The sequence below is a fragment of the Styela clava genome, unplaced genomic scaffold, assembly GCF_964204865.1.
Source record: "Styela clava unplaced genomic scaffold, kaStyClav1.hap1.2 HAP1_SCAFFOLD_81, whole genome shotgun sequence".
In the NCBI taxonomy this organism is placed as follows: Eukaryota; Metazoa; Chordata; class Ascidiacea; order Stolidobranchia; family Styelidae; genus Styela; species Styela clava.
This window is the reverse complement of record NW_027556583.1, coordinates 1-7,500: the sequence shown is the minus strand read 5'-3', so window position 1 is coordinate 7,500 and position 7,500 is coordinate 1. Positions and strand designations below refer to the sequence as shown.

At 55.8% G+C, this 7,500-nt stretch overlaps 2 non-coding genes across 2 annotated transcripts; both read left to right on the top strand.

Moving 5' to 3' along the window:
• The first annotated feature begins 4,605 nt into the window (after positions 1-4,605).
• On the top strand, positions 4,606-6,415 carry LOC144419074 (small subunit ribosomal RNA). The gene has a single exon (XR_013473832.1). It is a non-coding gene; the product is annotated as a small subunit ribosomal RNA (ribosomal RNA).
• Positions 6,416-6,713: 298 nt separating this feature from the next.
• LOC144419067 (5.8S ribosomal RNA) lies at positions 6,714-6,867 on the top strand. Its single transcript, XR_013473825.1, has one exon. It is a non-coding gene; the product is annotated as a 5.8S ribosomal RNA (ribosomal RNA).
• The last annotated feature ends 633 nt before the right edge of the window (positions 6,868-7,500 follow it).

Here is a 7,500-nt window from a genome sequence, read left to right as displayed (position 1 = left end):
CGAAAAAAGTTAAAGTACAAACGTGCAAGCATACTAACCTAACCCTAGGTAAGGCATGTCAGAGCGAAAGACAGTAATTTCGAATGAGCCAAGAAAGAGCGGTGCGGGGCCGGTCGGAGCGCACCCTTTTCTCGGTGGCTGGCGGGCGAGAGAGTGCTGCGTCGCCGGCATCGGCGTCGAAAGAAGCCGAGCCGAAAAAAGTTAAAGTACAAACGTGCAAGCATACTAACCTAACCCTAGGTAAGGCATGTCAGAGCGAAAGACAGTAATTTCGAATGAGCCAAGAAAGAGCGGTGCGGGGCCGGTCGGAGCGCACCCTTTTCTCGGTGGCTGGCGGGCGAGAGAGTGCTGCGTCGCCGGCATCGGCGTCGAAAGAAGCCGAGCCGAAAAAAGTTAAAGTACAAACGTGCAAGCATACTAACCTAACCCTAGGTAAGGCATGTCAGAGCGAAAGACAGTAAACTCGAATGAGCCAAGAAAGAGCGGTGCGGGGCCGGTCGGAGCGCACCCTTTTCTCGGTGGCTGGCGGGCGAGAGAGTGCTGCGTCGCCGGCATCGGCGTCGAAAGAAGCCGAGCCGAAAAAAGTTAAAGTACAAACGTGCAAGCATACTAACCTAACCCTAGGTAAGGCATGTCAGAGCGAAAGACAGTAATTTCGAATGAGCCAAGAAAGAGCGGTGCGGGGCCGGTCGGAGCGCACCCTTTTCTCGGTGGCTGGCGGGCGAGAGAGTGCTGCGTCGCCGGCATCGGCGTCGAAAGAAGCCGAGCCGAAAAAAGTTAAAGTACAAACGTGCAAGCATACTAACCTAACCCTAGGTAAGGCATGTCAGAGCGAAAGACAGTAATTTCGAATGAGCCAAGAAAGAGCGGTGCGGGGCCGGTCGGAGCGCACCCTTTTCTCGGTGGCTGGCGGGCGAGAGAGTGCTGCGTCGCCGGCATCGGCGTCGAAAGAAGCCGAGCCGAAAAAAGTTAAAGTACAAACGTGCAAGCATACTAACCTAACCCTAGGTAAGGCATGTCAGAGCGAAAGACAGTAAACTCGAATGAGCCAAGAAAGAGCGGTGCGGGGCCGGTCGGAGCGCACCCTTTTCTCGGTGGCTGGCGGGCGAGAGAGTGCTGCGTCGCCGGCATCGACGTCGAAAGAAGCCGAGCCGAAAAAAGTTAAAGTACAAACGTGCAAGCATACTAACCTAACCCTAGGTAAGGCATGTCAGAGCGAAAGACAGTAATTTCGAATGAGCCAAGAAAGAGCGGTGCGGGGCCGGTCGGAGCGCACCCTTTTCTCGGTGGCTGGCGGGCGAGAGAGTGCTGCGTCGCCGGCATCGGCGTCGAAAGAAGCCGAGCCGAAAAAAGTTAAAGTACAAACGTGCAAGCATACTAACCTAACCCTAGGTAAGGCATGTCAGAGCGAAAGACAGTAAACTCGAATGAGCCAAGAAAGAGCGGTGCGGGGCCGGTCGGAGCGCACCCTTTTCTCGGTGGCTGGCGGGCGAGAGAGTGCTGCGTCGCCGGCATCGGCGTCGAAAGAAGCCGAGCCGAAAAAAGTTAAAGTACAAACGTGCAAGCATACTAACCTAACCCTAGGTAAGGCATGTCAGAGCGAAAGACAGTAATTTCGAATGAGCCAAGAAAGAGCGGTGCGGGGCCGGTCGGAGCGCACCCTTTTCTCGGTGGCTGGCGGGCGAGAGAGTGCTGCGTCGCCGGCATCGGCGTCGAAAGAAGCCGAGCCGAAAAAAGTTAAAGTACAAACGTGCAAGCATACTAACCTAACCCTAGGTAAGGCATGTCAGAGCGAAAGACAGTAAACTCGAATGAGCCAAGAAAGAGCGGTGCGGGGCCGGTCGGAGCGCACCCTTTTCTCGGTGGCTGGCGGGCGAGAGAGTGCTGCGTCGCCGGCATCGGCGTCGAAAGAAGCCGAGCCGAAAAAAGTTAAAGTACAAACGTGCAAGCATACTAACCTAACCCTAGGTAAGGTATGTTAGAGCGAAAGACAGTAAACTCGAATGAGCCATGAAAGAGCGGTGCGGGGCCGGTCGGAGCGCACCCTTTTCTCGGTGGCTGGCGGGCGAGAGAGTGCTGCGTCGCCAGCATCGGCGTCGAAAGAAGCCGAGCCGAAAAAAGTTAAAGTACAAACGTGCAAGCATACTAACCTAACCCTAGGTAAGGCATGTCAGAGCGAAAGACAGTAAACTCGAATGAGCCAAGAAAGAGCGGTGCGGGGCCGGTCGGAGCGCACCCTTTTCTCGGTGGCTGGCGGGCGAGAGAGTGCTGCGTCGCCGGCATCGGCGTCGAAAGAAGCCGAGCCGAAAAAAGTTAAAGTACAAACGTGCAAGCATACTAACCTAACCCTAGGTAAGGCATGTCAGAGCGAAAGACAGTAATTTCGAATGAGCCAAGAAAGAGCGGTGCGGGGCCGGTCGGAGCGCACCCTTTTCTCGGTGGCTGGCGGGCGAGAGAGTGCTGCGTCGCCGGCATCGGCGTCGAAAGAAGCCGAGCCGAAAAAAGTTAAAGTACAAACGTGCAAGCATACTAACCTAACCCTAGGTAAGGCATGTCAGAGCGAAAGACAGTAAACTCGAATGAGCCAAGAAAGAGCGGTGCGGGGCCGGTCGGAGCGCACCCTTTTCTCGGTGGCTGGCGGGCGAGAGTGTGCTGCGTCGCCGGCATCGGCGTCGAAAGAAGCCGAGCCGAAAAAAGTTAAAGTACAAACGTGCAAGCATACTAACCTAACCCTAGGTAAGGCATGTCAGAGCGAAAGACAGTAATTTCGAATGAGCCAAGAAAGATCGGTGCGGGGCCGGTCGGAGCGCACCCTTTTCTCGGTGGCTGGCGGGCGAGAGAGTGCTGCGTCGCCGGCATCGGCGTCGAAAGAAGCCGAGCCGAAAAAAGTTAAAGTACAAACGTGCAAGCATACTAACCTAACCCTAGGTAAGGCATGTCAGAGCGAAAGACAGTAATTTCGAATGAGCCAAGAAAGAGCGGTGCGGGGCCGGTCGGAGCGCACCCTTTTCTCGGTGGCTGGCGGGCGAGAGAGTGCTGCGTCGCCGGCATCGGCGTCGAAAGAAGCCGAGCCGAAAAAAGTTAAAGTACAAACGTGCAAGCATACTAACCTAACCCTAGGTAAGGCATGTCAGAGCGAAAGACAGTAAACTCGAATGAGCCAAGAAAGAGCGGTGCGGGGCCGGTCGGAGCGCACCCTTTTCTCGGTGGCTGGCGGGCGAGAGAGTGCTGCGTCGCCGGCATCGGCGTCGAAAGAAGCCGAGCCGAAAAAAGTTAAAGTACAAACGTGCAAGCATACTAACCTAACCCTAGGTAAGGCATGTCAGAGCGAAAGACAGTAATTTCGAATGAGCCAAGAAAGAGCGGTGCGGGGCCGGTCGGAGCGCACCCTTTTCTCGGTGGCTGGCGGGCGAGAGAGTGCTGCGTCGCCGGCATCGGCGTCGAAAGAAGCCGAGCCGAAAAAAGTTAAAGTACAAACGTGCAAGCATACTAACCTAACCCTAGGTAAGGCATGTCAGAGCGAAAGACAGTAAACTCGAATGAGCCAAGAAAGAGCGGTGCGGGGCCGGTCGGAGCGCACCCTTTTCTCGGTGGCTGGCGGGCGAGAGAGTGCTGCGTCGCCGGCATCGGCGTCGAAAGAAGCCGAGCCGAAAAAAGTTAAAGTACAAACGTGCAAGCATACTAACCTAACCCTAGGTAAGGCATTTCAGAGCGAAAGACAGTAATTTCGAATGAGCCAAGAAAGAGCGGTGCGGGGCCGGTCGGAGCGCACCCTTTTCTCGGTGGCTGGCGGGCGAGAGAGTGCTGCGTCGCCGGCATCGGCGTCGAAAGAAGCCGAGCCGAAAAAAGTTAAAGTACAAACGTGCAAGCATACTAACCTAACCCTAGGTAAGGCATGTCAGAGCGAAAGACAGTAAACTCGAATGAGCCAAGAAAGAGCGGTGCGGGGCCGGTCGGAGCGCACCCTTTTCTCGGTGGCTGGCGGGCGAGAGAGTGCTGCGTCGCCGGCATCGGCGTCGAAAGAAGCCGAGCCGAAAAAAGTTAAAGTACAAACGTGCAAGCATACTAACCTAACCCTAGGTAAGGCATGTCAGAGCGAAAGACAGTAATTTCGAATGAGCCAAGAAAGAGCGGTGCGGGGCCGGTCGGAGCGCACCCTTTTCTCGGTGGCTGGCGGGCGAGAGAGTGCTGCGTCGCCGGCATCGGCGTCGAAAGAAGCCGAGCCAAAAAAAGTTAAAGTACAAACGCGATGCTAATGAGCGAGCCGTTGTCTCGACTAATATGTAGGGGGCGTTCGATCGAGCGTCTGGCTTGAGCGCTTGTCGGCCTAGCAGAACGGTCGCATTGTTATGCCCGGGTTTTAGGCACCGCTGCAGGCGGCCGGCAGAGCTCTTGTTTGTGCGAAACTGAATGGATCGAGCCCGAGAGAGGGCGAGCAAAGAAAAAACGCAAATCGCTCCGCCTGGCACTGCCGGCGAGAGCGTGGACGTCGCGGCCAGCGACTGTCGAAGCTGAGTACGGCCGCAGGCGATCGCCTCGGTCTTAAACGAATGCGACGAGCACGCGCCGGGCGGCCCAGCAAGGGCCGAGCGCAGCTGTCGCAGCTATCTGGTTGATCCTGCCAGTAGTGATATGCTTGTCTCAAAGATTAAGCCATGCAGGTGCAAGTACGAGTTCTCGTAAAGCGAAACTGCGAATGGCTCATTAAATCAGTCTTGGTTTATTTGGTCTCGTAAGCAAAGTGGATAACTGTGGTAATTCTAGAGCTAATACATGCATTAAGCGCCGACTTCGGGAGGCGCGCTTTTATCAGATCAAAACCGACCGGGTTCGTCCTGTGACGTTTGATGACTCTGGATAACCACGCGGATCGTACGGTCTCTGCACCGACGACGTATCATTCAAGTGTCTGCCCTATCAACTGTCGAAGGTACGCTACGTGCCTACCTTTGTGATAACGGGTAACGGGGAATCAGGGTTCGATTCCGGAGAGGGAGCCTGAGAAACGGCTACCACATCCAAGGAAGGCAGCAGGCGCGCAAATTACCCATTCCCGACACGGGGAGGTAGTGACGAAAAATAACAATACAGGACTCTAACGAGGCCCTGTAATTGGAATGAGTATATCCTAAAACTCTTAACGAGTATCCATTGGAGGGCAAGTCTGGTGCCAGCAGCCGCGGTAATTCCAGCTCCAACAGTGTATGCTAAAGTTGTTGCGGTTGAAAAGCTCGTAGTTGGATTTTGGGCGAGCGCCGCCGGTCCGTCGCAAGGCGTGTCACTGGTTGCGTTCGCCTCACCTTCGGTTCTCCGTCGGTGCTCTTGACTGAGTGTCGGCGGTGGCCGATAAGTTTACTTTGAAAAAATTAGAGTGTTCAAAGCAGGCTGTTCGCCTGCATAGTGTTGCATGGAATAATGGAATAGGACCTCGGTTCTATTTTGTTGGTTTTCGGAGCACGAGGTAATGATTAAGAGGGACAGACGGGGGCGTCCGTACTCTGCCGTTAGAGGTGAAATTCTTGGATCGGCGGAAGACGAACTACTGCGAAAGCATTCGCCAAGAATGTTTTCTTTAATCAAGAGCGAAAGTCAGAGGTTCGAAGACGATCAGATACCGTCCTAGTTCTGACTATAAACGATGCCAACTAGCGATCGGGAGGCGTTACCATGACGACCTTTCCTGCAGCTTCCGGGAAACCAAAGTCTTTGGGTTCCGGGGGAAGTATGGTTGCAAAGCTGAAACTTAAAGGAATTGACGGAAGGGCACCACCAGGAGTGGAGCCTGCGGCTTAATTTGACTCAACACGGGGAAACTCAGCCGGCCCGGACACAGGTAGGATTGACAGATTGAGAGCTCTTTCTTGATTCTGTGGGTGGTGGTGCATGGCCGTTCTTAGTTGGTGGAGCGATTTGTCTGGTTAATTCCGATAACGAACGAGACTCTGGCATGCTAAATAGTTACGCGACCTTCTCGGTCGGCGTCTAACTTCTTAGAGGGACTAGTGGCGTTTAGCCACACGAGATTGAGCAATAACAGGTCTGTGATGCCCTTAGATGTCCGGGGCCGCACGCGCGCTACACTGAGTGAAGCAGCGAGTGTCTAACCTAGGCCGAAAGGTCCGGGTAACCCGTTGAACCTCATTCGTGATTGGGATAGGGACTTGCAATTGTTTCCCTTGAACGAGGAATTCCCAGTAAGCGCAAGTCATCAACTTGCGTTGATTACGTCCCTGCCCTTTGTACACACCGCCCGTCGCTACTACCGATTGAATGGTTTAGTGAGATCCTTGGATCGGCCCCGTCGCGGCTGGCAACGGCCGCGTCGGCGTGTCGAGAAGACGATCAAACTTGATCATTTAGAGGAAGTAAAAGTCGTAACAAGTTTTCCGTAGGTGAACCTGCGGAAGGATCATTACCGAAGGTGGTGGTAGGCCCCGGCCGACCGCGCACTTAATTGTCTTTGGGTGCCGCCGAGAGGGCGGCCGTCAATCGGGGTTCCGCCCCGTGCGACACGCGTAACACGTTGGCATAGCAAGGCAGCCGAGTGCGATGGTGGCTTCTAGGCACCGCGCTCGATGTGCCGCCGGCCCAGCCCGGCGGTCGCTCGGCGCCGTTTGTTGGTGTTTTTGTGCAGTTGTTGTCGGTGGTGGTTTTGTGGTCGATCCCACAGTGTGACGTCCGCGCGCTTCGGCGCCGGGCGAAACGTCGAGGACGACTCTTAACGGTGGATCACTCGGCTCGCGAGTCGATGAAGGACGCAGCCAAGTGCGAGAAGTAATGTGAATTGCAGAACACATTGAACGTCGACCTTCTGAACGCGAATTGCGGTTTCGGGTCAATCCCGGGACCGCGTCTGCCTCAGGGTCGCGTTCGTCCTCACCCGAGGGTCGTCGCCTGGCCTCTGCGAAGACGGCCGGGCGTCGCCCCAAGTTGAAGCGGTCGCCGAGCTTTCTCGGCGCGACCGCGTGTCCCGTACACCGCCGGCCCCTCGACGTGTTCAACTACGTTCGAGGGGCGGGTCCAGGTCGGTCGGTCCGGTCACGAGATCAAGACCGACCGTGGGCCAAGGCGGCGACGGTACGCGCTCGGTCGGCGCCGGCGGCGACGACTTGCGATGCCAGCGGGCCGTGTAAGAAGCGGCCCGCTTGACACATACGACCTGAGTTCAGGCGAGAGCACCCGCTGAATTTAAGCATATTATTAAGCGGAGGAAAAGAAACCAACAGGGATTCCCTGAGTAACGGCGAGTGAACCGGGAAGAGTCCAGCGTCGAATCTGCGCGCTTTTCGAGCGCGCCGAGTTGTGACGTACGGAAGTCCCAGTGCGGCTGACGGCGAGCGCCGGTGTCCTTCTGATCGAGGCCTCGTCCCACGGCGGGTGTTAGGCCCATAGGGGCGCTTGCCTTGGCCGCTTCGGGTCTTCTCGGAGTCGGGTTGTTTGGGAATGCAGCCCAAAGCGGGTGGTAAACTCCACCTAAGACTAAATACGGTCGCGAGACCG